We start from the raw sequence: 15,644 nt of genomic DNA, 5'->3' as shown, positions 1-15,644 counted from the left end.
GTTTCTTTGCGTGATTTTGTCTGTTTAGGTTTGCTCGTACCATTTGTGCTAGGGTTCTGTCTGTTTGGTTTTTTTGTTTTGTTTTTTCTTTTTATGAGTGTGTGTGTGTATGTTTCTTTGTCTGATTTTGTCTCTTCAGTTTTGCTTTTACCATCTGTTTTGGGGTTCTATCTGTTTGTTTTTGTTTTCTTTTCTTTTTTTTTCCTTTTCGTCCAAGCCGTGTGGCTGGCAGGGTCTTGGTGCTCAGGCGGGGTGTCAGGCCTGAGCCTCCGAGGTGGGAGAGCTGAGTCCAGGACATTGGACCACCAGAGACTTCCCAGCCCCACGTAACATTAATCAGTGAGAGCTCTCCCAGAGATCTCTGTCTCACACTATGACCCAGCTCCACCCAACGGCCAGCAAGCTCCAGTGCTGGACGCCCCATGCCAAACAACTAGAAAGACAGGAACACAGCCCCACCCATTAGCAGAGAGGCTGCCTAAAGACATACTAAGTTCACAGACACCCCAAAACACACCACCGGAAGTGGCCCTGCCCACCAGGAGGACAAGATCCAGCCCCAGCCACCAGAACACAGGCACCAGTCCCCTCCACCAGGAAGCCTACACAGGCCACTGACCCAACCTCACCCACTGAGGGCAGACACCAAAAATAACAGAAACTATGAACATGCAGCCTGCCAAAAGGAGACCCCAAACACAGTAAGTTAAACAAAATCAGAAGACAGAGAAATTAGCAGCAGATGAAGGAGCAAGGTAAAAACCCACCAGACCAAACAAACGAACAGGAAATAGGCAGTTTACCTGAAAAAGAATTCAGAGTAATGATAGTAAAGATGATCCAAAATCTCAGAAATAGAATGGAGAAAATACAAGAAATGTTTAACAAGGACCTAGAAGAACTAAAGAGCAAACAAACAATGATGAACAACACAATAAATGAAATTAAAAATTCTCTAGAAGGAATCAATAGCAGAATAACTGAGGCAGAAGAACGGATAAGTGACCTGGAAGATAGAATAAGAGGAAATAACTGCTGCAGAGCAGAATAAACAAAAAAGAAGGAAAAGAATTGAGGACAGTCTCAGAGACATCTGGGACATCAAACACACCAACATTCGAATTATAGGGGTCCCAGAAGAAGAAGAGAAAAAGAATGGCTGTGAGAAAATATTTGAAGAGATTATAGTTGAAAACTTCCCTATCATGGGAAAGGAAATAGTCAATCAACTCCAGGAAGTGCAGAGAGTCCCATAAAGGGTATCTCCAAGGAGAAACAAGCCAAGACACATATTAATCAAACTATCAAAAATTAAATACAAAGAAAAAATATTAAAAGCAGCAAGGGAAAAGCAATAAATAACATACAAGGGAATCCCCATAAGATTAACAGCTGATCTTTCAGGAGAAACTCTGCAAGCCAGAAGGGAGTGGCAGGATATACTTACAGTGTTGAAAGGGAAAGACCTACAACCAAGATTACTCTACCCAGCAAGGATCTCATTCAGACTTGATGGAGAAATTAAAACCTTTACAGATAAGCAAAAGTTAAGAGAATTCAGCACCACTAAACCAGCCTTACAACAAATGCTAAAGGAACCTCTCTAGGCAGGAGACATGAGAGAAGGAGAAGACCTACAAAAACAAACCCAAAACAATTATGAAAATGGTAATAGGAACATACATATCAATAATTACCTTAAATGTAAATGGATTAAATGCTCCAACCAAAAGACATAGACTGGCTGAATGGATACAAAAACAAGACCTGTATATATGCTGTCTACAAGAGACCCACTTCAGACCTAGGGACACATACAGACTGAAAGTGAGGGGATGAAAAAGATATTCCATGCAAATGGAAATCAAAGCTGGAGTAGCAATACTCATATCAGACAAAATAGACTTTAAAATAAAGACTACTACAAGAGACAAAGAAGGACAGTACATACTGATCAAGGGATCAATCCAAGAAGATATAATGATTGTAAATATTTATGCACCCAACATAGGAGTACCTCAATACATAAGGCAAATGCTATCAGCCATAAAAGGGGAAATCGACAGTAATACAATCATAGTAGGGGACTTTAACACCCCACTTTCACCAACGGACAGGTCATCCAAAATGAAAATAAACAAGGAAACACAAGCTTTAAATGACACATTAGACCAGATGGACTTAATTGATATTTATAGGACATTCCATACAAAAACAACATAATACATTCTTCTCAAGTGCACGTGGAATATTCTCCAGGATCATATCTTGGGTCACAAATCAAGCCTTGGTAAATTTAAGAAAATTGACATCATATCAAGTATCTTTTCCGACCACAGTGCTATGAGACTAGATATCAATTACAGGAAAAAAACTGTAAAAAATACAAACACATGGAGGCTAAACAATATGCTACTAAACAACTAAGAGATCATGGAAGAAATCAAAGAGGAAATCAAAAAATATCTAGAAGCAAATGACAATGAAAACATGACGACCCAGTTCTAAGAGGCAAGTTTATAGCAATACAATCCTACCTCAAGAAACAAGAAAAATCTCAAATAAACAACCTAACCTTGCACCTAAAGCAATTAAAGAAGAACAAAAAAATCCCCAGAGTTAGCAGAAGGAAAGAAATCATAAAGATCAGATCAGAAATAAGTGAAAAAGAAATGAAGGAAACAATAGTAAAGATCAATAAAGCTAAAAGCTTGTTCTTTGAGAAGATAAACGAAATTGATAAACCATTAGCCAGACTCATCAAGAAAAAAAGGGAAAAGACTCAAATCAATAGAATTAGAAATGAAAAAGGAGACCTAACAACTGACACTGCAGAAATACAAAGGATCTACAAGCTACTATATGCCAATAAAATGGACAACCTGGAAGAAATGGACAAATTCTTAGAAAAGTACAACCTTCCAAGCCTGAACCAGGAAGAAATAGAAAATATGAACAGATCAATCACAAGCACTGAAATTGAAACTGTGATTAAAAATCTTCCAACAAACAAAAGCTCAGGACCAGATGGCTTCACAGATGAATTCTATCAAGCATTTAGAGAAGAGCTAACACCTATCCTTCTCAAACTCTTCCAAAATATAGCAGAGGGAGGAACACTCCCAAACTCATTCTACGAGGCAACCATCACCCTGATACCAAAACCAAACAAAGACATCACAAAAAAAGAAAACTACAGGCCAATATCACTGATGAACATAGATGCAAAAATCCTCAACAAAATACTAGCAAACAGAATCCAACAGCACATTAAAAGGATCAAACACCATGATCAAGTGGAGTTTATCCCAGGAATGCAAGGATTCTTCCATATATGCAAATCAATCAATGTGATACACCATATTAATAAACTGAAGGATAAAAACCAAATGATCATCTCAATAGATGCAGAAAAAGCTTTTGACAAAATTCAACACCCATTTATGATAAAAACTCTCCAGAAAGTGGGCATACAGGGAACCTACCTCAACATGATAAAAGCCATTTATGACAAACCCACGGCCAACATCATTCTCAATGGTGAAAAACTGAAACCATTTCCTCTAAGATCAGGAACAAGACAAGGGTGCCCACTCTCACCACTGTTACTCAACATAGTTTTTGAAGTTTTAGCCACGGCAATCAGAGAAGAAAAAGAAATAAAAGGAATCCAAATCGGAAAAGTAGAAGTTAAACTGTCACTGTTTGCAGATGACATGATAGTATACATAGAGAATCCTAAAGATGCTACCAGAAAACTACTAGAGCTAATCAATCAATTTCGTAAAGTAGCAGGATACAAAATTAATGCTCAGAAATCACTTGCGTTCCTATACACTAACAATGAAAAATCTGAAAGAGAAATTGAGGAAAAACTCCATTTACCTTTGCAACAAAAAGAATAAAATACCTAGGGATAAACCTACCTAAGGAGACAAAAGACCTGTATGCAGAAAACTATAAGACACTGATGAAAGAAATTAAAGACAATAAAAACAGATGGAGAGATATACCATGTTCTTGGATTGGAAGAATCAACATTGTGAAAATGACTATACTACCCAAAGCAATCTACAGATTCAATGCAATCCCTATCAAACTACCAATGGCATTTTTCACAGAACTAGAACAAAACATTTTACAATTTGTATGGAAACAGAAAAGACCCCAAAGAGCCAAAGCAATCTTGGGAAAGAAAAATGGAGCTGGAGGAATCAGGCTCCTTGACTTCAGACTATACTACAAAGCTCCAGTAACCAAGCAATATGGTACTGGCACAAAAGCAGAAATATAGATCAATGGAACAGGATAGAAAGCCCAGAGATAAACCCATGCACATATGGTCACCTTATCTTTGATAAAGGAGGCAAGAATATACAATGGAGAAAAGACAGTCTCTTCAAAATGTGGTGCTTGGAAAATTGGACAGCTACATGTAAAAGAATGAAATTAGAACATTCCCTAACACCATACACAAAAATAAACTCAAAATCGGTTAAATACCTAAATGTAAGGCCAGACACTATAAAACTCTTAGAGGAATACATAGGCAGAACACTCTGTGACATAAATCACAACAAGATCCTTTTTGACCCACTTCCTAGAGAAATGGAAATAAAAACAAAAATTAACAAATGGGACTTAATGAAACTTAAAAGCTTTTACGCAGCAAAGGAAACCATAAACAAGATGAACAGACAACCCCCAGAATGGGAGAAAATATTTGCAAATGAAGCAACTGACAAAGGATTAATCTCCAAAATATAGAAGCAGGTCATACAGCTCAATATCAAAAAAACAAACAACCCAATCCAAAAATGGGTGGAAGACCTAAATAGACATTTCTCCAAAGAAGACATACAGATTTCCAACAAACACATGAAAGGATGCTCCACATCACTAATCATTAGAGAAATGCAAATCGAAAGCACAATGAGGTGTCACCTCACACTGGTCAGAATGGCCATCATCAAAAAATCTACAAACAATAAATGCTGGAGAGGGTCTGGTGAAAAGGGAACCCTCTTGCAGTGTTGGTGGGAGTGTAAATTGATACAGACACTATGGAGAACAGTATGGAGCTTCCTTAAAAAACTAAAAATAGAACTACCATATTACCCAGGAATCCCACTACTGGGCATATACCCTGAGAAAACCATAATTGAAAAAGAGACATGTACCACAATGTTCATTGCAGCACTATTTACAATAGCTGGGACATGGAAGCAACCTAAGTGTCCATCGACTGATGAATGGATAAAGAAGATGTGGTATATATATATAATGGAATATTACTCAGCCATAAAAAGAAATGAAATTGAGTTATTTGTAGTGAGTTTGATGGACCTGGAGTCTATCATAAAGAGTGAAGTAAGTCAGAAAGAGAAAAACAAATACTGTATGCTAACACAGATATATGGACTCTAAAAAAAAAAATGGTTCTGATGAACCTAGGGGCAGGACAAGAATAAAGATGCAGAAGTAAAGAATGGACTTGAGGACTCGGGGAGGGGGAAGAGTAAGCTGGGATGAAATGAGAGAGTAGCATTGACATATATACAAAACCAAATGTAAAATAGATAGCTAGTAGGAAGCAGCTGCATAGCACACAGAGATCAGCTTGGTGCTTTGTGACCACCTAGAGGGGTGGGATAGGGAGGGTGGGAGGGAGACGCAAGAGGGAGGGGATATGGGGATATATGTATACATATAGCTGATTCACTTTGTTATACAGCAGAAACTAACCCACCATTGTAAAGCAATTATACTCCAGTAAAGATGTTAGAAAAAAAGATAACAACAAAGAATATTAAAAAAAAAATGACTGAGAATTTCCTCAAATGAATGTCTGACACCAAAATCACAACATCAAAACAGAGAGGAAAATATGAATAGTAAATAAACTATTTACTATTGAGTAAATCAATATCTCTCAGGAACATTGATGCAAAAATCCTTAACAAAATACTAACAAATCAAATCCAACAATGTTTTGAGAGAATTGTATATCATTACCTAGAGTGATTAATCCCAGATATGCAAGGCTGGTTCAGCAGTCTAAAATCAAATAATTATATCCATTAACAACACCCTAATGGAGACAATTTTTATCATATCAATAAATTCAGAAGACCTTTGAAAAAATCGGGGTCCTGAAATTCTGCCTTGTTTTGAAGTCGTCTTCAATTACGTACCCCAAGACATATTTCTAGGCCAGCTGTCATTTATAGTCTCAAGGGCCTTGTTATTATGCAGTGCCTCTAAGCACAGGTTTTCAAATTGTAGTTTCAGGAAAGGGCCACAAGGCGGCAGGATTTCTTCATGCCCCACTTGGGTTACTGGGGCAACCTGAGCCTTAGGGAAAGTCCTGCTCCTGATTGGAAACTAGAGTGAAATGTGCCTGTCCAAACACCCAAGGACTTGTGTCTCATTCCTTCTCCCCCCTTACCCTTCATCCCCCGGACAAATCGCAAGGCTTGCAAAACCGCCTGTTGAGTGTGCTGTCTTCTGGAGGTGAGGAGACTCTAAGGAAAGAGGTTGGAAGTGGGAACCACACCACCAGGTGAGTGGAGATTAGGTGACTTTTCAAACCTCTTCCAGCCCAGAAGGTCCACCATACTTTGGGTGTCCGAGGCATGTTTTAGCTGTAGCGGGCCTTGCCTGGATCTGGAGATTGTGGCCCCATGCAGTGGGGAGCAGGCAGTACAAGTCCAAGGGGGCTGCATTTGCTGGAACATCTTCCCCGGCACCCCCAGCTCCACAACAGTCCAGCCTTTTGGACCCAAAACAGCTCTAGCTCTAGGGATGTGACACCAGCTTGCGTTACCACCCCTGAATAAATTTCATAACCCTTCCTGTTTCTTTTTCTAATTTAATTTTAATTATATAATGGAGTATAGCTGTATATATGTATATGTATGTATGTATATGGAGTATATGTATATGTATATATATGTATATGTATAATTATATAATGGAGTATAGCTGATGTACAATGTTGTGTTTCTTTTTGGTGTACAACAATTTGATTCACTTATACAAAGACGTCTATATATTCTTTTTCAGATTCTTACATATTCTTATATATTCTTTTTTGGTTATTACAATGTGTTAAGTCAAGTTCCGTGTGCTACAGAGTAGGTCTTATTGTTTATCTATTTTCTCTATATAAGGGTATGTGTGCTTATTCAACTGCCTAATTGATGCCTCACCCACACCTTTCCTTCTGGTAGCCATAAGTTTCTTTGCTAAGTCTGTGACTCTGTTTCTGATTTGTAAGTTAGTTCATTTGTATCAGTTTTTAGATTCCACCTATAAATGATATTATATGATTTGTCTTTCTCTGTCTGACTTATGTCACTTAGTATGATCGTATCTAGGTCCATCGGAGTTGTTGCAACTGGCCTTGTTTCATTCATTTCATGGCTAATATTCTATTGTATATATGTACCACATCTTCTTTATCCATTCATCCTTTGATGGACAATTTCGTTGCTTAAAAGTCTAGGCTCTTGTAAACAGTGCGACAGTGACCGCTGGGGGTGCATGTGTCTTGTCGGTTTATAGCTTTCCCCGTATATAAAACCAGGAGTGGAATTGCCGGATCCTCTGGTAGCTCTATTTTTAGATTCTTAAGAACCTCCCTAGGGTTCTTCAGAGTGGCTGTTAGCAATCTACATTCCCAGCAAGCGCGTAGCAGGGCTCCCTTTTCTCCATGCCCTCTCCTGCATTTCTTCTTTTGAGGCTTTGTGATGATGGCCATTCTGAATGGTGAGAGGTGATATCTCGTTGTTGTGTTTTTTGCATTTCCCTCTAATTTGGGATCTTGAGCAGCTTTTCATAGACCTTTTTTTTTTCTTTAAAACAAAACGCAACACTGAGTGAAATTTACCCCTTGAAAGCTGGTTCCCGAAATTCCGCCTTGTTTCAAGTCATTTTCGATTACTAACCCCAAGACGCAGGTGTCATTTACAGCCTCCAGGGCCTTTTGATTACGCAGTGCCCCCAAGCACCAGTTTTCAAGTTGTTGTTTGGGGAAACGGCCACAAGGGGGCAGGATTTCTTCAAGCCCCACTCTGGTTATTGGGGCCACCTGAGCCTTAGGGGAAATCCTCTTCCTGATTGGAAATGAGAGTGGAATGTGACTGTCCAAACACCAAAGAGCTTGTGTCTCATTCCTTCTCCCCCCTAACCCATCATGCCCCAGACGAATTCCAAGCCGTGCAAAACTGCCTTTTGAGGGTGATGTCTTCTGCAGGTGGGGCAACTCTCAGGAATAGAGGCCAGAGCTGGGAACCCCACTACCAGGAGTTGTGGAAACCATGTATCTTTTCAAATCTCTTCCAGCCCAGAGGTCCACCATCCTTTGGGTGTCCGAGGTATGTTTTAGCTGGTGGGGGGGCCACCTGACCTGGAGATTTTGGACCCATGTAGTGGGACCAGGCAGTACAAGTCCAAGGGGGCTCCAATTGCTGGCACATCCTCCCTGGCTCGCTCAGCCCCATGACAGTGCAGCCTTGGGACCCAAGCCAGCTCTGGCTCCAGGGATGTATCGCCAAGTTGGGTCACTGCGCCACAAGCCATTTAGTAACCATCTCTCTCTTTTTTTGCAATTTAATTGTATAATGGAGTAAAGCTGATTTACAGTGTTGTGTGTCTTTTTGGTGCAGAGCAACTTGAATCACTTATACAGAGACGTCTATATATTCTTTTTCGGACTCTTTTTCCATTGTGGTTATTACAGTGTGTTGAGTCGAGTTCCCTGTTCTCTACACTAGGTCCTTATTGATTATTTTCTCTATATAAGGGTATCGATACTAATTTAAACCTCCTAATTTATGCCTCCCCCCACCTTTCCCTTTGGTCCCATAAGTTTATTTTCTAAGTCTGTGACTCTGTTTCTGTGTTGCAAGTTAGTTCATTTGTATCAATTTTTAGATTCCACCTATAAGTGATATCATACGACGTATCTTCCTCTGTGTGACTTGTGTCAGTTCGTACGATCGTATCTAGGTCCCTGCGAGTTGCAGCAAATGGACTTATTTCATTCATTTCATGGTTGAGTAATCTTCCTTTGTATATATGTACAACGTCTTCTTTACACATTCATCCTTCGATGGACACTTTCGTTGCTTCCAAGTCTTCGCTCTTGGTAACAGCGCTACAGTGAACGTTGGGGCGCATGTGTCTTGTCGATTTAAGGTTTTTCCTGGATATACACCCAGGAGTGGAATTGCTGGATCCTCCGGTAGCTCTATTTTTAGATTTTTACGGAACCTCCATACTGTCCCACAGGGGCTGTTAGCAATTTACATTCCCACCAACAGTGGAGCAGGGATCCTTTTTCTCCACGCCCTCTCCAGCATTGCTTGTCTTAGACTTCGTGAAGATGGCCATTCTGAAGGGTGAGAGGTGATATCTCCTTGCAGTGTTGATTTGCATCTTCCTAGGTATTAGCGATGTTGAGCACCTTTTCATGTGCTCTTTTTAAAACAGTGTGAGTAAACTTTACCTTTTGAAATTGGGTTCCTGAAACTCTGCCCTATTTTGAAGTCAGTTTTGATTACCTACCACAAGACATTTTTTGAGAGCAGGAATCATTTAGAGTGCTGCAGGCCCTGGGAATATGCAGCGCCCCTAAACACCGGTTTTCATGTTGTTGTTTTGGGAAACAGCCACAAGGGGGCAGTATTTCTTCAACCTGAGCCTTTTGGAAAGTTTTGTTCTTGGGCTGTAAATTTCAGTGGAATGTGCGTGTCCAAAACCCAAGGGCTGGTGTCTCATTCCTTCTCACGACTTACCCATTATTCCCTGGACAAATCCCAGCTTTGCCAAACCGACTATTGAGGGTGCTGTCTTCCGGAGGTGGGGCAACTCCTAGGAAAAAGGCTGGAGGTGGGAACGGCACCACCAGAATATGTGGAGACCAGGTGACTTTTCAAAACTCAACCAGAGCAGGGGGCCACCATCCTTTGAGCGCCCCAAGCATGTTTTAGCTGTAGGGGGACTCACCTGTACGTGGAGACTGTGGCCCATGCAGTGGAGAGCAGGCAGTACAGGTCCCAGGGGGCTGCATCGGCTGGAACATCCTCCCCGGCTCCCCCAGCTCCACAGCAGTCCAGCCCTGGGACCCAAATGGGTCTGTCTCCAGGGATGTGACACCAGCCCTTTCACCACACCTGAACGAATTTATTGACCATTTCTCTCTCTCTTTTTTTAAATTGAATTTAATTTTATAACAGAGTATGGTTGATTTACAATGTTGTGTTTCTTTTTGGTGTACAGCAACTTGATTCACTTATACAGAGATGTCTATATATTCTTTTTCGAATTCTTTTCCCATTGAGGTTATTACAGTGTGTTGAGTTCCATGTGCTATACAGCAGATTCTTGACGATTATCTATTTTCTATATGTAAGTTTGTATATACCAATTCCAACCTCCTAATTTAAGGCACCCCCATACCTTTCCCCTTTGGTAACCATAACTTTGTTTTCTAAGTCTCTGACTCTGTTTCTGTTTTGTAAGTTTGTTCATTTGTATCAATTTTTAGATTCCACCTATTAGTGATATCATATGATATTTATCTTTCTCTGTCTGACTTATGTCACTTAGCATGATCGTATCTAGGTCCATCCAAGTTGATGCAAATGGCCTTATTTCATTCATTTCATGGCTGAGTAATATTCCATTGTATATATGTACCACATCTTCTTTATCCATTCATCCTTCCATGGACACTTTGGTTGATTCAAAGTCTAGGCTCTTGTAAACAGTGCTACAACAAGCGTTGGGGTGCATGTGTCTTGTCGATTTATGGTTTTCCCCGGATATATGCCCAGGAGTGGAATTGCTGGATCCTCTGGTAGCTCTATTTATAGATATTTAAGGAACCTCCATAGTGTTCTCCAGAGTGGCTGTTAGCCATGTACATTCCCACCAACAGTGTAGCAGGGTTCCCTGTTCTCCACGCCCTCTCCAGCATTTCTTGTCTTAGACTGTGAAGATGGCCATTCTGACTGGTGACAGGTGATACCTCGTTGTAGTGTTGATTTGCATTTCCATCATAATTTGCAATGTTGAGCACTTTTCCATGTTGTCATTTTTAAAACAGTGTGAGTAAAATTTACCTCTTCAAGTCCGGCTCATGAAATTCTGCCTTGTTTTGAAGTCGTTTTCCATTACTTACCCCAAGACGCAGGTGCTATTTACAGGCTGGAGGGTCTTGCGAATATGCAGTGACCCTAAGCACTGGTTTTCAAGTTGTTGTCTGTGGAAATGGCCACAGAGTGGCAGGATTTCTTCCAAGCCCAGCTCTGGTTACTCTGGCAACCAGAGCCTTTGTGGAAGTCCTGTTTGGGGGTTGTAAATTAGAGTGGAATCTGCCAGAAAAAACTCCCAAAACTTGTGTCTCATCACTTCTTTTTTTTTTATTTAATTTTTATTTTTTCTTGGGGTAACGGTGATATACAGTGTTGTGTGTTTTGAAGGTGTACAGAATCTTTTTCATTTATACATATAGATATATCTATTCATCTCCGGATTCTTTTCCCATATAGGTTATTACAGAATGTTGAGTAGAACTACCTTGTTATACGTAGGTCCTTGTTGATTATCTATTTTATATGTAATAGTTTCTATTTGTAAATCCCCACTTCCTAATTTATCCCTTCCCCGCATCTTTCCCCTTTGGTAACCGTAATTTTATTTTCTACTTTTGTGATTCTGTTTCTCTTTTGTCAATTGGTTCACTGGTATTAATTTTTAGATTCCACCTATAAGTGGTATCATACAATATTTGTCTTTTTCTTTCTGACTTACCTCACTTAATATGATTACAACTAGGTTCATCTATGTTGCTGCAGTTGGCATTATTTCATTCTTCTCATGCCTGAACAAATATTCCATTGTGGACATGTGCCACTTTTTCTTTATCCATTCATTGCTCAATGGACATTTTGGTTGCTTCCATGTCTTGGCTATTGTAAATCTTGCTGCAGTGCACGTTTGGGTGCATCTTTTCGAATTCTGGTCTTTAGATACACACCCAGCAATTGGACTGCCGGATCATATGGTAGCTCAATTTTTACCTTTTAAAGCCGCCTCCATTCTGTTCTCATTAGTGGCTGCTACCAGTTTACATCCCACCAGCAGCATAAGAGGGTACCAATTTCTCCACCACCCCTTCAGCATTTCTTGTTTGTAGATATTTTGCTGATGGCCATTCTAACTGGTGTGAGGTGATACCTCTTTGTATTTTGGATTTGCCTGACTCTAATAATTAGTGACGTTGAGCAGTTTTCCATGTGCTTTAAGAAAAAAAAAAAACGGTGTGAGTAGAATTTACCTCTTGAAATTGTCTTCTTGAAAGTTTGCCCTGTGTTGAATTTTCTTGTCCATTCCTGACCGCAGGACATTTTTTGAGGGCAGGTGTCATTTACAGCCCTGCAGTCCTTGTGAATATTATGTGACCATTAGCACTAGGTTTAAAGCTGCTGTTGCGGGAAACGGCCACAAGGCGGCAGGATTTCTCCATTCCCCACTCTGGTTACTAGGGCAACAGAGCCTTTCCTGGAAGTCCTGTTCCTTTGTTGTAAATTAGAGTGGAATGTGCCAGGACAAACCCCCAAAAGCTTATGTCTCATTACTTCTTTGTTTTTTTAATTTAATTTTTATTTTCTATCAGAGTAAATTGATTACAATGTTGTGTTTGTTCTCAGTGTACAGAAACTGGTTCATTTATGCATATACATATCTCTATTCATCTACCGATCCTGTTCCCGTGTAGGTTATTACAGACGGTTGAGTAGAACTCCCTTGCAATGAGGTAGGTCCTTTTTGATATATTTATTTTATCTGTATTAGTATATGTATGTTAACCCCAACATGCTAATTTACCCATTCCTCCCACCTTTCCATTTGGTTAACCATAAGTTTGTTTTCTGTGTCTTTCTCTGTGGAACTATGTTCATTGGTATCCGTTTTTAGATAACACCTATAAATGACATCATAGGATATTTGTCTTTCTCTTTCTGACTTCACGTAGTATGATTATCTCTAGGCTCATCTATGGTTCTGCAAAGGGCACTGTTTCATTCTTTTTTTGTGGCTAATATTCCATTGTGTACATGTACCACTTCTGTCCATTCACATGTCAGTTGACATTTTGGTTGCTTCCATTTCTTGGTTACTGTAAATCTTGCTGCAGTGGACGTTTGGGTGATTGTGTCTTTTAGATTCTGGTCTTCTCGGTAGATAGGCCCAGTAGTGGGTCGGCCAGATCATATGGTAGCTCAATTTTTACCTTTTAATGGCACCTCCATTCAGTTCTCGTTAGTGGCTGTCACCAGTATACATCCCACCAACAGCATAGAGGGTATGCATTTCTCCACAACCCCTTCAGCATTTATTGTCGACTTTTTGCTGATTGCCGTTCTAACTGGTGTGAGGTGATACCTCTTTGTCGTTTGGATATGCATGTCTCCAGTTATTCATTATGTTGACCATTTTTCCATGCCTTTTTTTTGTTTAATAAAAAAAAGAGTGAGTAAACTTTACTTTGTGAAATTTTCTTCTTGAAAATTTGCCCCGTGTTGAGTTTTTTTGTCAATTTCAGACTGTCGGACATTTTTGGAGGGCAGGTGTCATTTACAGACCGGCAGTCCCTTGTGAATGTTAAGTGACCATTAGCACTAGGTTTAAAGCTGCTGTTGCCGGAAATGGCCACAAGGCGGCACAATATCTACATCCCCAACTCTGGTTACTAGGGCAACAGAGCCTTCTTGGAAGACATGCTCCTAGGTTGTAAATCAGAGTGGAATGTGCCAGGACAAACCCCCAAAAGCTTATGTCTCATTACTTCTTGTTTTTTTAATTTAAATTTTATTTTCTATCGGAGTAAATTCCATTACAATGTTGTGTTTGTTGTAGGTGTACAGAATCTGGTTCATTTATGCATATACATATATCTATTCATCTTCGATCCTGCTCCCATATAGGTTATTACAGAGTGTTGAGTAGACCTCACTTGTATATGGTGGTCTTTGGTGATTATATATTTTATCTGTTTTAGTATATGTATGTTAACCCCCATATCCTAATTTATCCGTTCCTCCCACCTTTCCTTTTAGTTAACCATAAGTTTGTTTTCTAAGTCTGTGAGTATCTTTCTCTGTGGAAATATATTCATTGGTATCAATTTTTAGATAACGTCTATACATGATATCATAGGATATTTGTCTTTCTCATTCTTACTTCACATATGATTATCTCTAGGCTCATCTACGGTGCTGAAAACAGCATTGTTTCATTCTTTTCCATGGCTAATATTCCATTGGCTACATGTACCACTTCTTGTTTGTCCATTCATCTGTTGATGGCCATTTTGGTTGCTTCCATATCTTGGCTATTGTAAATCTTGCTGTAGTGGACGTTTGGGTGCCTGTGTCTCTTCCATTCTGGTCTTCTCAGGTTATAGGCCCAGTAGTGGGTCTGCAGGATCATATGGAATTTTTACTTTTTAAAGGCACCTCCGTTCTGTTCTCCTTACTGGCTGTTACCAGTTTACATCTCTCCAACAGCATAGGAGGGTATGCATTTCTCCACCACCCCTTCAGCATTTCTTGTTTGTAGACTTTTTGCTGATGGCCATTCTGACTGGTGAGAGGTGATGCCTCTTTGTTGTTTGTATTTGCATGTCTCTAATTATTCGTGATTTTGAGCATTTTTCCATGTCCTTTTTTTTTGTTTTCGTTTTTTTAAAGAGTAACAAATTCTGTTGTTTTAAACCACTGGTTTGCAACAGTTTGTTATGGCAGCCCTAGGAAACAATTACAGGGCTTTTATAATCGGTGAAAATTAAACTGTGTAGTGCTTGTAATGATCTTTCTCCACCTTTCAATATTAAACTGTGCCTTATTCCATATGGAGTAATTTAAGGAAAAGGCATAATGTTCCATGCCACCAACTAGATTTACTCAGAAAAACCTGGAACTTTGAAAAATACAACTTAAGACATTAAGCTTTGTTCTCCTACCATTGCGGGGGCTTTTCTTTGTTTACATACGTTGCTCACAGACCTTAGATGGATAACTATAATAGATCACTAAGAATAAAGCAACGTAAGAGACAGTGAACATCAATGTTAAATTCAATGAACTTTCTACCAAATATATATATAATCTGAGATGCCAATGAGTAAAAAGAATAGAAACTTAATTTATGCAAACTCAGAAAAGGCTTCTGAAATGTTACTTTAGCTGTGACAGAGAATAATCACTTTAAACGTAATTGCTCTACATTTACTGATAGGAACTAAAATATCTCTTTCGAGCCCCATCTTCCCTTGCCAATGCCCTCATACAAATGTTGAGTTATGGATTTTTGCACTTTATGAAATTTAAATTCCTTAGTGATTTTCAACACAATCATTCACACAAATAAAACAGATGTATGGCAACTCAATCCTATTATCATTGATTAACAACTGAGAATCATACATGATATGGACAAATAGATGTATATACAATTACATGCATATTTTCATATATGCTTACATTATTTATAGAAACATACATTTACATTAGCTTGAATATTATTATATGATAGTAGACAGATGCACATATAAAGTTAACCTTATTTGCTTA

Source organism: Eubalaena glacialis, chromosome 5, assembly GCF_028564815.1.
Source record: "Eubalaena glacialis isolate mEubGla1 chromosome 5, mEubGla1.1.hap2.+ XY, whole genome shotgun sequence".
Lineage (NCBI taxonomy): Eukaryota > Metazoa > Chordata > Mammalia > Artiodactyla > Balaenidae > Eubalaena > Eubalaena glacialis.
The sequence above is the reverse complement of the archived record's forward strand: the minus strand, read 5'-3'. Positions refer to the sequence as shown.